The sequence below is a fragment of the Numida meleagris genome, chromosome 5 (genome assembly GCF_002078875.1).
Source record: "Numida meleagris isolate 19003 breed g44 Domestic line chromosome 5, NumMel1.0, whole genome shotgun sequence".
NCBI classification, from domain to species: Eukaryota; Metazoa; Chordata; class Aves; order Galliformes; family Numididae; genus Numida; species Numida meleagris.
In genome coordinates this window covers 29888697-29906856 of record NC_034413.1, presented here as the reverse complement: position 1 = coordinate 29906856, position 18160 = coordinate 29888697, and the positions used below count along the sequence as shown (strand labels likewise).

Here is an 18160-nt window from a genome sequence, read left to right as displayed (position 1 = left end):
TTGCATCCATTAATCAGGTAACCATAATAATGAAATGTCGGAAGATTGGATGAAAAAAGAGCTGAAGTCTTTGATATATGTTTGGCATGGTTTTGTGAGTGATTAACAAAAAGATATCCACTCAATTGTGTAAAGCTTCATTAATATACATTTACAATCATCTATGTACTGTATCATCAGATATTTTTAACCTTAGTTAAACTTGATTTTTTAATTTACTGAACGACACTAAATATTAATAATGCTGAAAAATACGTAGATTCTATTAACTCTCATAATGCCAGAATGATTCATAATGTGTCTTAATGCTTTTGTAACAAAATATGTACTAAAAATATTGTCAGAGTTAATGGATCAGTTTTGTTATAGGTGGAAAAGCAAATGCTTTATGCACGGCTCTATAAGCCTCAAATTACATGATTGTATTAAAATGAATGTAAGGCAATATTTCCATCTACTTTTTTTAATATATAAAGGTAATGTATGGCCTAATCCAGCAGAGCATCTATCCCAGCTTTGGAGGTAATATGCTGAAGAGAGTAAGACTTGAGTTCATGCTCAAAAGTATTTTGATAATCATCTGAAGACTTCCCGTGGTTTTTTAAAAAAATCTTTAAATCCTTAAGCTTCTGCATGTGAAGCAAGTTAAGAATGCGTTGTCCAGGTAAACAGAGAGATGTGTCATTGTTTGCCTGACCTTTGTGACAAGAAGCACTCATCCTACAGCCTGGGTCAGTGTAGAAAATTCATTTTTTTGTGACCTGGATCATCTGTGGAGCTCTTTTTAGTGACAGAAGTGCACATGTGGATCTTCAGCCATGTATGTTTAATTATGCAGAATGTTCCCAATGACTTGCAATATATGGCAGTTGTTGTATAGAACATGGCGAACACTTACCATGTGCTCTGGAATCCTGTGTTGATAAGATGCAGCTTTTTTAAAGGCTATTATTTGCCTCATACCTTCTTTTACTTTTTGTAAGAATTTCATATTTATCAAGTTTTCAGTTCTCAGTTGCTTTGAATGCAGAGTCCTGTAATTTTTTTCCTGCAGTTGTGGATATACGCATACATTTTCACACTATGATAACTTCAAAAAACAGATCTCTTCAAAATATTTTCAGAACACAGATGCCATCTATTTATCATATTCTTTTAAGCTGTCTGTGGTTTTAGGCAAATAGTCTAAAATTCTACACAGTGTCTTCTCAATACATAGTCTACGTATTATAGTCTAAATAGTCTCAAATCACTGTTTGTAAGCTGATCTCTAAACTGTAATATTACCACTTTGGAAGGCAGCTTGGAGATCACTGTTGTGTGGCATTAATCCGTCTAAGCAAGGAGCAGTATATCAGCATCTAGCCTATATTTTTATCCTACCATGTCTTGTGTTCAGCTGATTCGGGAGCTCTGTTTCTTCAGTGGTGTCTGGTGGGCAAAAGCTGATAGCAGTCATAAGCTACCTGGATAACAGCTTAGTTTGGAACAAGGTTGATGAGCATACTCATCAATCTACTGATAAAGGGCATTAAGAACAGTCAGGCCAGGATCTATGAATCTTCTAAGCTAAATTCGGCAGAAATAAGCCCGTGCAGCTCCATCTGGCACCAATTCTGTTAAGAAAGGTGAAATTATGGATAAAAAAAAATAATAATAAAGCCAGTTACTACCTATTTGTGTATTAATACATTTGTAAACAATCTTACTGCACACTGACATGTCTTCCTCTGTTTAGCTGTCTTTCTTAGAAACTGACAAAGACGTAAGTAAAAAACTTACTATTCCACCTATAAACAAAATAATTAACCCGTGCTGACAATATTTTTAATACACTGTTTACATTAAAAATATTAGATGTAAGTGCAGAATCTCCGTATAGATGTTGCACCATTTACTTCACGTCATGTAATTCACATGCTATCCTGGGCGCACATAGGTCTCAGCATTTGTCTCGAGCATGGAGACTGCTGATGAAGAAAAACACATGGTGTATTTTCTTTACCTATTTGTGAAGAAGTGTTAAGGAGAAGCTGTGCAGAATTCTTTCCTGGGCTCTTAGGTGGACTTCTGAAAACGAATTTGCTTCTGAGCTCCTGTCAGTTAGACTAGCCATAACTCATTTTCTGTGGCTGTTAATCCTGCCTGTGAGGGGGTAGGGATAGTCATTTTCTTTGTAGCTGAAGGCAGGAACAGCATCATAACAAATAATGACTTTAGGATAAGACTAAACGGATGAACTGCAATTGCAGTTGTCCTTCAAAATTAAGAACGAGAGGAGAAAAATGCAGGAAATATGATCTAAACCAATATTATTTCCACCATTTGTGAGTGCTTTCTAGCCTAGGACCTGAAATGGCTTGCAAATGCTAAGGCAGTGAATGTTGAAACATCTCTATTAGACAGTTATTTTTCCACATTTTTACAGATGGACACTGCATATAAGTGTCCCTTGTACCGCTAGTAAACTTTTAGGCAATGCTGTTCACCACTGTGAAAGTAAAATTGCTTGTAACGTAGTTCCAATCATTTATGTAAAGCACGTTGTTCTCCTTCATATTCACAGATTTGGGCTAGAAAAATGCACTTCAGGAATTTGATGTCTTGAAACAGTGTTTGATCTTTAGTTGTAGCTGGACAAATGGTGTCACCAATTTGCACGGAAAGCCACGGATAGGAACTCCTAAAAGCCTATAGAAAGATTCTGTTTAGGTTGGTTTTTGACAGAAGGGGATGAGAAAAGGTCATCTTTGGAAATGTAGCAATTGCTGTGGAGTGCTTGAAGTTATCTGCTCCTAGTAGCATCTGTTTTTTTTCTTCATGAGTGGAAAATGCTAGTGTGATACTACTACTGCCTGGAGCTCTAGAATGTCAATGAGGTAGGAGGAGTCCAAATACATTAACAGATATCAGACCCTGATTCCAGTGACTGGGGAAAAAAAAGTTCTAATGTTCTTGGAAAATTGTAGCCTGTTTTGGCAAGAAGGAAAGTGAGCAGATCAGAGTCTGTTTCTCATATCATTAAGACATTTGAGACCTGGCCTTCTGCTGAGATGGAAGGGAACTTTCTGCAAAATTAAAACAGTTCGTTACATCCATGTAAAATGTGTGGCCCTCCTTTGATGTAAGAAGCTTTGTACTGCTTCTATCTGCTATTCTGGGTAGGCAAGGGAGGTCTGTGCTTTAGCAGTCAAAGGGGATTGCTTTCTGGGATGAACTCTGAAGGTCAAAGTTGACAGTTCCTTGTTCTGTGGTTGCTGGAATATGTAAATATTATTTAGGGCTTGAGGGAGAAGAGCAGTACGAATTCGCCAGTTCTGGTGTTCTTGTCCTTTCTCTCTGCAGTAGTCTTCTGTATGATGAATGAGTTCTTGCAAGTAATTTTAGTTATTCCTTAATACTGTGAATGCAAAACAGTAGGCAGGAGAGTTGCTTCTAGCAGACTGCATCTTGCAAGTTCAGAATGATTTGCTGATGTTCATACTTAATTTTTATATTCAGGTCCAATAACTCTTGGGTGGACCTATGAGACTAATGGAGAAACGGCACTTACACTAAGCTTAGGATGTGAAGATTAACTTAATTCTCTTCCACTCCTTTCCATTTTTATAGAGTGTTATGTTATTGTTTTCAACTGAGTATTTGAGAACCTGATGGTGCTTTAAACACAGGTGGCTTTTTCTCCTCACCCACAAAACTAACTGGGAGAGGAGCTGCAAACAGCATGAGTTCTTGTGTGCAGCATAGGTAGGACTCTAGGCAGGTGTCCTCTGGCTTTAGTTTGCTCATTTGAAAATGAGGGCACTACTTTGTGTAAGTCAGGGAGACCAAGGTGACGTAATGTTATTTGGCATAACTCAGATAATAATTTGTGCAGCACCCTCAGAACTGTCCATTGAGAAATTTCTCTCCTGTACAAACACAACCACTTGGTCCCTTTGTGCAGCACTGAGCTGAGTTATAGTACCTGAAATTTCAAATGAGAAAGGAATCTTGCTGTCAGACACACTCTGCCGAGCTGCTGATACAAAGGGCTGTGGGAGGTGAGTAGGAACACCAAAGTGTCTTCAATTGTTATCGGATAGCTGTTCACTGAAAGGTCTTCCCAGAGTTTGCTGCATAGAAAGCACAACCCACACAACATTGTTATTCATTCGTTCAGTTTAAGAGGCTTGTTTTTCACAGATGTGCTCTTCCTGTTTGGCATTTGTAGTTTAGGATTGCTGTTAGTTGAAGAAAAGTGTCATCTCACTATGAATTGAGATTTTCAGCTGATTCACAAACCCCTTTTGTTACCTATGGCATAAGAAGGAATATGGCTGAGTCTGAAATGTAGGTTAAGCTGTATTTCCACCCCAATACATTACAATACCCTGGAAGAGTGAAAATAAAGAAATCTTAATTAAGAGTTATACAAAAATTTCATGACCATTTTTATCTCAAATAAAATGGGTAAAGCAATTAAAAGACAGTGGTAATGACTACACATTAGCCTCTCTTACTCATAGGGAGCCTATAGAGAGAGATTTTAAAATAATTAACCAAAATTACATGGCAAATAGAGTAAGAAATCACTATGTTTCAGAAGGCTTTTGTGCCAGAAAATTTGCCAGACGTGCTTGGAAAAGGTGGTAAAGCTTGGGAAAAGGGGAGGAAGTTAATTACATCAGAATAATCAGACTAATAACATCAGAGCCATTCAGGGGTGTATAGGAGATAATTTGTGAAGCTTACATTAATACGCATCTTGAAATTTTAGATATCTAAGTTAAGGCTACAGCCAAGTAGCATGATCTCAGATAAGCAGCTGTTTATTGTTGTTCCAGGGAGTAATTATCAGATAAAGTTATTTCTGCCTAAATTTTCTTCAGCATACAAGTATCACCTCATTTCTAGCTTTAATAAAGGCATCTAAAAGAGACTAATAATACTTATTTTTTTTTGAAGTTCTTTGTATGAAAGCGTATCTGAAAACTGTTCTGAATTGTCAAGTCTGATTTGACAAAGCAGCATCCTTTTGGCAAGTGGATTAAATGGGCTCTCTGACAGTCCCATTCTCGTCTGTACCTAGGAGTCCCCTCTCTAGGAATTCTCACACTTCTGAAACAACATTAAGCATGAATCTGCTTACTCTCCAGCAGGCTATCCTGGCTTGGACCTCTTTAGATCAGTGACTTTTAAATGGTAGGGGTTCTTTTTAATCCTTACTAATTATGTTAAAAATTGATCTGCATAGAGAAAATGCTCATAACTAAAACAAAAAAGCCAAACAGCAGATTTGCACATAGAATAAATTTTGAGTGCTATTTTGCATCGGAGTGAGAACCCAATGTATTACCTTTGAAAATTGCCTAATTAGATTAAAAGTAAAATAATTATTCTGAATTATTTAATTGACTTTCCATTGTCAATGTTTAATTTTAGTTTTGCAAGCTTCTTTTAAAACTGAATATTGAAGATGTGATTTATTCTATGTGAGCATTGTCAACATGGAAGAGAAATATCCAAATGGGAATCAATTGTAGTCACTTCATAAATTATTGCTGCATTAATATTGGGGGTTCTGGCATTCTTGGAAATCTTCCTTGTCAGTGAAGCTATCACTAAGAAGCCAACAAAACACTTTTATTGGTACTAATACATAGGTTGCTTCGAAAGTAATGCCTTCTGGTTTTTTTCCCATGGAAATTACAACAGCTGTGAAAAGCACAATAACACTATTTGGTAAAGCAAATTCTTAGCTACAAGACACTGTTTTTCAACATAGTCACCACTGTCACACATGGTGATGGTCATAAAAATCTGCACTAGCGGAAACATCCACTGTCACTGTCACCTCTGCTGAAACACAGCACTCACTACCTCACTGTGCTCACATCCACTGCTGGTCTCCACAGACATTCAACGAGTGTTGATGAATGTCAACGGGTGCAATTTTTTCCACATGGGGGAATTCATTTCCACACTTTTGCTTCATCTGCATTTCCACATCAGGTGCCATTGTGTCAGACTGCCCCTCTGTTGCCATTTGTCACATGGTAACAACATGTAACTGAATATTGGTGGGAAGGTTCAACCTCTGCTGCCATACCACCAACATCCGCCTCTGATGTTGTGGGCCAACAGAATAAAATAGGAGGCACTGCTTTTGGAGCAGCCCTTGCATAATACGTGTTTCGTCTGAAGGACTAAACAGTGAAAGAGAGGAGAGACATCTGAACAGTGTAAATTCTGTATAGAAAATATATACGCTCAATCATATGGTAGAATAAAGCACCAAAGTAACTTTTCTGATGCTCTACAGATCCTGATTTTTTTTTCCCTAACCTATCCAATTTCTATTCTGAGACATGATTTTTCAGATCTCTTCATTACCATCACACAAGTCACTGTGCTCCATGTCTCTGAAGATGACTTGTCTCCAGCTGAGATTACAGGGTCAGAGGCTATAATCTTTCTGGAAGCTGCCCCCAGATAATGACGTCTTGTCCACCTTGAGGAACATGGGCACTTGCAGCATGCTCTTAGTTCCAGTCACTCCTCCTGTTTCCCAGCCTGGGGTATAGCTGCTGTGCTTCTGTGCTTCCTTCCCAAATGTCCATAGTATGTGTCCAAATTTCATCCCAATGCAGCGTAAGGAACCAGTACAGGCATACTCTCATGCCTTCAGCCAGAAAGCTAGGATGGCCACGGAACTCATCACTCTCATAGCAAAACATCAGAGACGTCTCTTTACATTTCTTACAAGGAATTTTCCAAAACATGAGAGAGCTTGTAAGAAGCCTGTTCCCTGATCCCTTTCCAAAGTTACCTCCTTAAGGGATCATCTCATAATGGGAACTGATTATCTGTTTGGTCTTGGTAAGCCTCAGTTTTGCAGCCACACAGGTGCCTCAGGGCTACCATGGCAGTGCTTGTGACTGAGAGTATTTGTGTGTACATGGATTTCCGCACAGTATTCTTTCTGTAGTTAAACACCTTAAGTAACCCTTGGAAATGATTCTAGCTGTATTTAAAAGTGGTAGCATAGCAACTGATATTTTTTTTCTTTTTTGTAACAGTGAGAGAAGTGAATTCTAATCCTCTTGAGGGTGCTGTTTATTAAAATTTCCACAATGGAAATGAAGAGTATGTTCCTTTTTGCCAAAACAGTTCTAAACTAATTGTAACAGAAACATTTCATTTGGTTGAGATACAGAAAGCAAAGAAAACTTTCTTTTTTGTTGTTCCGGAAAGCTGAAAAATGTGGAAGTATGAGGTTTGTTAGTACATGTATTAAATAATGGCTTTATAGAATGCGGTTAGATAGGAGAGGATATGGACTGTTTGAGTGTTCTGTGTAATAGGTCATGAACCTATACTGAGAATTAGGGTGTCTTGTAAATGGGCTGCAATCACACTGTGAAGATTGAAGTGGGTTGCCTGATGAACAGCATGGTGAAAAAGAGCTGGTATGCTGTGGTCCCACTGGGAATACTTTTTCCTATGGCTGTCGAGGACTGCACTTGATGGGAAGTGTTATGCTTGTAGCCCATGTTAATTGAGGAGGGGAACTAAATGTGGACTGACTGGTGTTTTGACTCTTAAACACCCATCTTTGAAAAGGGTGATTATACAGATTTTTCTCTTCCTACTGAAGGTAGAAATTCTCTTTAGTTCTTTGTTAGATAGATATAAAATGCCTTGTTGATGTAAAGCATCTCTGCACAGTGTAGGCATTTTAATCTCAATCCATTAAAGGCCTTCATGTTGATCACAGTATCTTTAGCCTTAAACGTGCTTCTGGCTTCAGAGGGAGTACACAAAACCCTACAGTCAAATCTGAGTCTTTGTGCTTTAATGTGCTGCATCCTGAGAGACTTTGGCGCAGCCAAATATGTAATCAACTGTGTATATTGAAATTTGTCATTTCACACATGAATTGATTCTATTGGATTATTTTCACTATATGTGCAAGGTATTTGGAACTGTATTCTGTTAATGGTTCCTTTAATATCTGAGATGTGGAAGATGGTGTATTTCTTTGTATCTGTTTCAGACTTCAGTAAATCTGGAATGTCACAATTTGATCAGTTAATATTGCTTTCAATGTCCTCCTCCTTTTCTAAAATGTTATACTGGTGTTTCCTATTGCAGAAATTGTCCAGAAACGTTCAGTTTACTCACCACATTGTAACAGTGCTTCCACTCCATTTTATCCTACTTGTTGGCAATAAGTCATTCAGAGTCTGTTTTACGAAAGGAGATATCAGAAAAAGTAGTGAGAGAAAGATGTAGTGACCATAAACATTGAAATGCACAGTGGTCCCTGCTAACCAGTTTAGATAGAGATGATTACAGTGATCATATCTACAGTAAACATCTTAAATATTGGAAGTGGATTTGTTTTACAAAATTGTAATGATTATCTATTGACAGCCGAGCCATATCCAAGTGTACAGTAACAGCCTTCTTACTCTGAGAGCTTCTATTGTAAATAGAGTGCCCCATTTCCCTCTGTAGCACCACTATGTCAAGCCATACAGGTTTTGGATAGTACTGTCCGCAAAGAGAATAGGAAAAGCTGTGGCCCTGAAACAGATGCTCACAAATATGCGGCTGTAATGCGGGACATCATAGCACACACAGCCCACTAGCCAGTCCTCCCTGGAGGGCTCCTCTCCTCTCTCCTTTGGCAGTGGTTCGTGCTAGTTAGCTGGAGAAGCCTTTCCATTTGTACATTTCAATAGCCACATGCTAGATGAGAGTGCAAGACTGAAGAAATCTTGTTCTGCCTTCTCAATGGCAAATCTGTTATACGCGTGGCTTATCTCCATAATACAAATATAAGTGAAATTTTGTAAATGCTATTTTTTTTAATAATTAGAACTTTAGATGAGTAAGGGAAGGCATTTTTAATAATGATTTTGCTATTTAAAGCTGGAAAGGGGATGAAAAAAATACGCAAAAGGTCAAATCAATGGGATTGTCACGTAAAAGAGGTGTGAAGGATGGTCCAGCCTGGTGATTGTTTCCAAACATGGAGCAGGTGCTTGTATTAGAAACAAACAGCATCAACTCAGTACAGGAGAATTCATCTTTAAAAAGGAAGCAATGTAGTGTAAATGTGATAGAGAACTACATACTCCTCTAAAATGTTTGAACTTTAGGAGAATGCATTAAGCTGTATTACAAACAGTTAAGGAGCAAAATGAACTCCATTACTGAAATGCATGTTTTGCTGTCTATCCCTGTAATGACACGAGTCAGCATTGGATTTATCATATAAATACCACATAAGAAAGATTTTAAAACCATGAGCAATTTAATATAAACGTTTCACGTAAAACCACACACTGAATATAAAAAGGATTGCGTCCTTGAAGAGTCTGTGAAGAAGAGAAAACTTTACAAATTCTTGTGTTTAACATTACTTTTTAATATCTCTGCATTAAAAATGAATGATTACTTTTTAATATTACCTGTAACTAACTATCCCCTACCGTATAGATCCATTTCTTGTATGATTTTATTATATGCTCAATAATAGTACCTATAAGCTCAGATTTCTTTTGAATCTAAATGATTGGAAACAATATCTACCCCAAAGCATCTTTAATGTCATTATAGATGGGTAGGAGTAAATTAAGCGGTATTTAGCCACCAAAGTCTTTAATTTCATTGCATTTGAGTAGGAGTTAGACATTATGAGGTCCAATTAAAAAAGTCACTAATGTTTTTACATCTGAGTAGGAGTAAATTAAACAAAATCACTCCTGAGCTGCTAATATCATTTTAATTGAATGTCATTCAGTTTCTAACTGCTGTTACAACACAGTAGATAATGAGTCAATCTCAACAAATCATCTGAGCTCCAGGTACCATGGCTACTAGGGGTGAACACAGAGTTTAGGGATGGAGAGGGAAATTGTTGGAAGTTAGGAAGCTGACAGGAGTGATAGCAGACCTGACATCTCTTGGTTGATGAGACCTATGTTCATCTAAAAATATCACCCTAACTAAGAGCTAATCTAGCAAGGCTGCAAGCCAGGTCATTATTTCTAGTGTTCAGACATTTAAAAAAAAAAAAAAAAAGCATTTATCCAGAAGATGCGATTTACAGAGTGAATGCTAGAAAGGCTAATTCCATTTATTCACACCTCATGAATAATTCATTGTTTGATTTAATGTTAATCTTTATGATGAGACAACGGTGAAACAATACTAGACAATACATAGACTTAAATATGTGAAAAATAAAAAATCATCCTATCATAAGCTTTATTATTTTTTGATCTATAACAGATAATATTGCATTTTCCTTATACCTGGAAATCTTTTCACTTTGGTAAATAGTAGGTTTAAGACAAGCTGTGGCACTTTGTATAGAGAATGTTAAAGAGATTAGAGTGAAAAATACTTTTCACTGGAACTTGAATTACTATAAAACAGTAATAACAGCAGTTCAACCCATTACAGGATGCTAGTCTTATATCAGGAAAAACTGCAGGGTTTTAAACTAGTTATTAATTTATCAGCATCATATTTGTTCCGATGCGCTGTGTGTACACACCTGACTGCTATGAGCAAATGCTCCTTTCAAATGCATTTGACGTAAACTGGCAAAAAATAGGATCTTCTGAATCAAGCTCAACACCTTGTTCCAAACTCAGGCTAGGTGCTGGCTTTATTTACAGTACATACACACTTTCGTTTGGCCTATTTGGTTTAATGCTTTTGTCTCTTTGCAGAATATGCTGACAGCAAAGATGCTCTTATAATCTATGTGTGCGCATGTATCTGGAGCTGCATCTTGCTCATGTTATGTGTTCAGAAAGTGCCATCTATTTTACCATTTACTCAGAAACTGCAGTGAGTTGTCAGAGGCACAGCTATCTCTTATGTATGTAATCAAAATCATAGAGGGAAGTTTTGCAGTCCTGACTATTTATTATATATAGGACAACTAAAGGAAGCCCACTCTGGCAGATAGCGTAGACCTGCCTTTCTCCTACCTTTTCTCTGAGGCCCTTTCAAAGAACTTGAAACATACCACTTGTTCTTCCTAGGGAGAATGTCAGTGCTGCTGGACAGGAGAATTGGCTGCAGAGTGGCTTTCCAGGAATTTGAGCATATGCTGTTGCAAAAGGTAAGGTTGCAGGTAGCGGCAGCAGCTCACATTTTCCCAGGGCTTCTCCTCCAGCCCCTGCCTCCAGAAATCAGAGCATACCAGAGCAACGGAGTGGCAAAAGCAATCGTAGAGATATCCTTTGTCTTTCCAGGATATAGCCTCCACATTAGAATAAAATAGTTCAGTTGGAAGGGACCTTCAAAGATAGCTAATCCAACTGCCTGAGCTTTTCAGGGCTACCAAAAATTTTAAAGCATATTAATGGTGGAATTGTCCAAACATCTATCGAACATTGGCAGGTATGGGGCAACAGCCACCCCTCTAGAAACCCTGTTGCAGTGTTTGAGCATCCTCAGGGTAAGAAATTGTTTCTAAAGTCCAGTCTGAACCTCTCCTGGTGCAGCTTTGTTCTGTCCTCCTGCCATGGTTTCCCAGGAGCAGAGCCCAGCAACTCCCCCTGCATTTCCCCTCCTCAGGAAATTGCAAAGAGCAAGGAGGTCACCTCTCAGCCTCCTCCAGACTAGACAACCCGAGTGTCCTCAGCTTCTTCTCACAGGATATGCCCACCAGCCCTTTTACCAGCTTAGCTGCCCTCCTCTGGACACTTTCAAGGGCCTTAACAACCTTTTTACATTGTGGAGACCAGAACTGCACACTATTAAAGGTGAGGCCACATTAATGCTAACTGTACTGGTAAAATTGCCTCTTTTGACTGGCTGGTCAGTGGAAGTAACTGCAGAATTTTAGTTGTAGGATGGGAAAATTACAATTCCTTCTTGGCAGAAAGGACAGAATTTCCCAAGGACACTGTCTTTTCCACTACTTCAAATATGATGCTTTGACAAAAATGACTATTGTCAAACTCTGCTTCTTCCTGAGTGTTTCTCTTATTTAATTGTGAGATTCTCCATTGACTATCAATTATAACCCACTATGTGTCAGTCTGCAATGCTAGTATCTTTTACCTGTCTTGCAATAAATGGATGTCTGACTAGACATTCTGCACAACTCTTGAACAGATTTTCGGTTTTCCAGTTCTCTGAGTTTCTGACTTACCATGTCTCACTGCCTCTACCACACCTTATTATGGTAAAGTTTATCCACATGACAAGTGATAAGAACAATTTTATGCCTACATGGCATGCACAACCCCATTCTAAGTCCTGCTGAACACAGATTTTTTTTACTAACTTTATAGTGAATGTACTTTGTTCTATTCCTTGTAGTATATGCTCTTTTTTTTTTCCTTTTTTTTTTCTCCTTATCATCATCAGAGATCAGTGGTAATACACAGCTCTTCAGCTCTTACAAAATATGCTGTGCCACTGAGTATTCTAGAAGCTTGGAAACAGTCAACACTTGATTTCCCAGACCAACATCAGCAGATTTATGTGCCAGTGCAATGAGTTAACGTTCATTTCTGAAAAGCTTATGCATCCATCTGCAAAGCTTTAGAAGCAGGTAATTTTGTACTTATAACTTTTACTTGGAATAAGCCGATGAAAAAGAAGTAAGTGCTAGTGGATGTGAAGAGGGAGGCAATCCACTGGAGCGCCTTTCAAAGGAAAGACTGAAGTTTGGGTCAGCTGGGGAAAGAGAATGAGAGGTAGAATTGTTCATTTGAGTAAGTCTTACTTTTAGAACTGACTTTCCTATGCAAATGAGCAAATATGAACAGAAGTTCCTGCTCAGAATTCAAGTCTGGATACTTTTTACATTCTCCTTCCCTGATGTGGAACACCAAGGACACCCAGTCCTGGATTTTGTCTCAATATTCCCAGCAGGCAAGAGAGCAAGCTCTGTAACTTAAGTCTTAAGACTTTTATGCAGGGTGTGTGAAGAAGAGTTTGAGCTAGAGCGTGGGCTAAACTCTCTGTGTAGATATATTGTTACCAACATGCTCTGGGACATACCAAATTATATTGTTACTCGAGGGAACAATGATGAAATGTTTTGATGTAGCCTTTTGTCTTTTCTGCGCACTCAAACATGTTACAGCTTGTTTTAAGCAAGCTGTTACATAGGTCGGCTTTGTCTCTTGTCTGCGAAGTTCCAGTGATAGCACCGCAAAAATAATTACTTAAAACCCTTATCTCATCTAGCTGGAGAACAGTAATGACTCCTGAGGAACTTAATGGCTTCTGTCATTTTCAGATTTACTAAGTAGGTAGGATTGTAGTTATCGAAATGCAAGGATGCAGATCTCAGTTTGGAATAGTGCTTAATGCCATGCCTGTGGCTAAGCGGCATTTTGTGAAACATTTTGCATCTACACACAAAGTTGTTCTAGCTGGAGTCTGTGTCTGTCAACAGTAGAACAACAAAGCCTTTTCAAGGGGTCTAAGAACTACTAACTCAGTGTTAGAATATTAGATCTGGGTCTCACTTTCCTGAAAAATAACCTTACTGCAGTCTTTATTACCACTCTTCTCATACTTCATACTCAGTACTGGGATATTGCATTTTCAATATCCCAGAGACTAATGTGTTTGTGTGCTTAGAAGTAGAAGCGGGATGGGTTCCCAGGTAAAGAACTCCGGTCTCATACTGACATGCGTACTGCTAGGGTAGAACAGTGAGAGCATGGCTGATACCTTTGCTTGCAGTAAATAGTTGTTTGGCTTGGTCACAGTAAAGAAAAGTCACAGTATTGTAGAAGATACAAGTAATAGATGTTTTCATTTCTTCTGCTCATGTTGATCTTAATTTAAGCATTTGTTTCCCTGTCCTGCTTTTAGTTGATCACAGAAAGTTCCTTAGCTGTCAAGGTATCTACTCTCTCTGGTTTAGTAGCCCATTTATTTTATCTTAATTTTATCTTAAACTCGATAAGGTTGATCAAAAATATCTTTACTTTCAAATGTGCCATTTTAAAACAAAAATGTATTTCTCGAAAATGTCTTGGTCTAGATATGGTTAGGCATGTCCTATATGAATTTAGATTTCCTTTTACTAATGAAACAGCCCTTTTCCAAGCACCTAGTTTCCTATCACAGAAATATTTATATCCTTCATAGCTGAAAAGTCAAATTTTGCTCAGTGCATGTTAGTCCAGGGCCGAAGAACTCCTTCCCCTGTGACTGGAGCATGTAAGCTATTCTCAGCACGTAGCACACAGAAACCTCTGAAATGTGCGGGCACGTAATCAGGTAGAAGAGCTTTTGAAAATGCATCTGATTTCGAACACGGAACTTTATTTTTTCTGTAACCATTAGTTATGGAATTAGTTTGATGGCAAGATTTATGTTTACAGTGTGTTCTTAGTTCTTGCTTTGAAGTGTGGCAGCAAATGCGAAAATCAAACCGTCCATTGAATTAATCACCAGTGAATCCAGTTTGACCTTTTGTAAATGGCAGTACATTCAGTGCTAGCAGGACTGGTGATCTTGAGAGGGCTGTTTGTTCACAAAGTCAGAAGGAAATCACAGAACTTGCTCTTTTTGGCCCCTGCCTGACCATGGCCTCCAGAAAGCTCTGTGAGGTAATGGGGACTCTGTGTCTGAACCACCTACCCTGTAAACTGCCCTACCAGAGTTGGTAAAGCTATGCTCATTGCAGCTTTTCCATTATTCTGACTGGTGAAAAAATCAGTATGGGTTACCATATCCATGCACTCTGCTGCAAGCATTCAATTCATATACATTTCAGAGTACTTACCACTGGAGATACATTAGGCCTGCCTGAGCTTCAGCTGGGCAGTCTGGGTGTCTATGTGCTTGTGACGTATTTAGATTAGAGACAAAGCTGGAACATTAAAGGTCTTAATGTGAAAGATCCAGAATTAGTGCTTGTGAGAGGGGGAATTACTCACATTCTGTGGTCTGTGTACCCTGCCAGCTGGGGTGCAGGTAGCCAGGCATGACAGTGCTACCACAATCCATTGTCCTGGCTGAGTCTCAAGGAAGAAGAGATGTTGTGGTTGTGGCCAGGCAAGCAGCTAACAGTTTTAAGTGGGTCATTTTCTTTCTTTAAGGGTACTCTGAGGGACACACCTCCCCACACCCACATTTACTGCCAAGGTTTGATCCCAAGCAGATCGGGCAAGTTATGTGCCTGTTCAGCTGTAGAAGAAAGATGACCTCAGAGTATGATATATAGCACTTAAGTCAACTGCTTAAAATTAGACAGTCTCTGTGCACTTCAATAACCTTTTCTTCTTTATTTTGTGAACCAACCTGAAAACCAGGGTGATAGGAATCTAATACTTCCTGAGCCTGTGGGCAAGGCTGGCTAGATGATGCACTGCATGGATACTTGCACACAAGTGTGTTGCCTTTCATCAGGTCTGCCAGGGAACAACAGGACTGAGACTTGTCAAGTCTGCTGCCCCTTCATCTCTGTCTTTCTTAGGTACACTGTTGTCAGAAGTACTGTTTGCATAATACTGTCTTATTCACCATCTTACAAGATGCAAAGAAGTGAAATTTTGTCTGTAATTTGCTATATGACTTTTTCATCAGCAATTAGAATTTTTTTATCAGGTTAGAAATTTTCATATGACATAATGGTGAGTTTAGATTTCAAGGTCCAAAAACCTGGAAAAGAAAGAAAAGTTTTTCGTGCTTTTATCCTGATGAGCTTTGTAAAGTTGCTTGTTTATGCCTTTTTAGACAAAACTGCAAAACAGCTTTTCAAACTTGATCAGAGTATAGCGTGGAACAGTGCCTTCTGAGCACAAGCTAGATTAAAAAAAAATGTTTAATCAAAATCAATATAGTATATCACAGATGTAAATGGAGTTGTTTAGAAAGTAGGTCACAAGTTAGAGATTCAGATTAGCTTAACAACTTGCATAGGAAAGTGTGTACCTATACCTCTAGTTATTTTCTCTAATAGGATATCAGATTTTACAGTCTACATAGCTATGTGATAAACACGTATAGCTGCTGGCTGCTGACAGAGGGACATAACTCCACAAATACCTTTTTCTTTTCACTGAAGGTTAGGTAGATTCACTCTGGTTTGGGCTGATAAAAATTGAGCTCCAGCACTCAACAACTCAAAAGAAACATAGTTGTTAGGACATGTACTCATGTACAGTACATGAGACTTAACTGCTCTGGCAATCAGGTGGAATATGCCTGTGGTTCTCTGGTATAAATTGAGCACAATTGATTGCTTTCAACATCTCGTTCTCAGTGTCTTGGATATGTTTAGAAAACGTTGGTGCCAGCTGGCAGATTGCTGGTGAGGCTGCATGCATGAGGCTAATGCTCTTTCAGTGTCATTGCATCCCTACCAGCCTTTCATCCTTTCTTCTCAGTCTTGTAATTTAAGATAGATGCTTTGCCTGCACCTTCTTTTGCCTTGATTTTCTAAGGCTTGACTTTCTTTATCAAGCCTCACCTTTACTCCTGATTTTTGAGGTAGAATTTTTTTTAACTCAGATTCAGGCAATTAGTTTTTTCTTTTTTCCAGCTAATTGCTCTTACGTTAGCTTCACTAATCCATAAGTGCCAGTAGTCTCTGAGATACTGGATCTCATTTAATTTCCAAAGAAGCAGAAGAGAGCTAAAACAAGAAAATGTCACAGCATAAACAGACAACAGAAGGGAAGAAAAAACTAGATAAAACAGTTTCTTATCCTCCTACTTTACATTCATTCACTCAGCTATATCACATGTAACATCAGAGCATTATCATCTCTTGAAATTTACTTCTCACAAGGAGAGTGATAAGTAGGCAATGTCCCCTAATTTGTACAATTGCACAGAGTCAGATATTCTGAGGGGGGTGACTGTTTTCCTGCCCGGCAACTCTCATGGGATTAAAGGTTCCAATGTTTGTCAGTAAAGGTAGTCAATATTACTTCAATATTTTCCGTGAGAAAATAAGGCTGTGAAATCAAAGCTGTTTTTCAGGAGGAGGGAGGAGGAGGAGGATTTTTAACACAGTATTTGTTTAAAAAATATGGAAGAAAAGCTTTGAAACTATGGAAATGTTTCTTTGGATTTTCTTTAAATGAAAAGTTACATTTTTAGTTCAAGTGACTTTTCACTTAGGAATTTAAATTGATGTAAAAAAAACTAGAGTGGAATGTTTAAAAAATCTTGAAGGATTTTGATTGACTTAATCTGTGTTGTATCTAGGTCTCCATTTGTGGAAAGTTTCATCTTTTTATTCTGATTCCATTATTTTCTAAAAATAGAGGATATATTGAGGAAACTTAAGTATTATAATACGAGCCATTGAGAGGAAGAGCTAGTACCTCAGACTTGAAATTATATTACTCCATTTTCTTTAACAGGTAGAAAAAGAAAAAAGAATTTTGCACAAGTTCTAGTTCATCGCAGTAAGAGTAAAAAATCTGATGTATGCAGGAAGTTTAGCTGAGAAGAGCTCAAAGTATCAGAAGGCAATTTCCTTACTCACAGATGCAAGCCTTTGGCCAGCATGAGCTGAAAAGTTTTCACTTTTTTTAGAGGCCCTTCCTGTTGCTTCCCAAATTAGCTCCAAATTTCAGAGCTGCTTTGGACTTGTGTTTGCTTTGAAGTGTGATAAGCCTTATTGTTTTCTACTAGTTAAATGAAAGACCCATTGATTTTATCAGTGTCAATCCTAGCACAACCCTGAAGTTATCTGTTAGCCTGAAGAAAAATAACAACAAAAAAAAAAACAGAACAAAGGAGAAACAAAATATTGAGCATAACATTTAGAAAACTTTGACATTAGCACTAGAGCTTCAGATTTCAATTTTTGCTTTTTATAAATTAATACCAAATTCCTTTTCATTAAAGAGTTTTTTGCCAAATTATTGTACAATTGGAGAAATAATGTGATACATTTTTCTATGTCAGAGGCTTGGATAAGAAAATTTTCATTTCAAATACAACCGAACAGGACTATAGAGTATCCTAATGCCTTGGGATATGCTTAAAGAAATAAAATGTCTCACTGCCAAAGTCTATAGCACCTCACAATTCAAGCAGAACTCTGCAGTGGAGAATTCTGTTTTCAAGTTGTTGCTTGATATAGACAGTTTTGAAGTTTTGAAATATAGATTGTGGACTTGTGCATTTATTTTTGCAGTTTACTCAGACAATTTTGGTT

The 18160-nt window shown here is 38.0% G+C and overlaps 1 long non-coding RNA gene across 9 annotated transcripts in view; it reads left to right on the top strand.

Annotated features, from left to right (window-relative positions):
* LOC110400007 overlaps positions 1-18160 on the top strand; it is a 73280-nt gene that overhangs the window by 9242 nt on the left and 45878 nt on the right. The window contains exon 3 of one of the 9 annotated variants that reach the window (XR_002439516.1): positions 11049-11128. The exons of the other annotated variants lie outside the window; for them this stretch is intronic. This is a non-coding gene — a long non-coding RNA (uncharacterized LOC110400007). The remainder of the gene's footprint in view (positions 1-11048; positions 11129-18160) is intronic. 9 annotated transcript variants of the gene reach the window in all.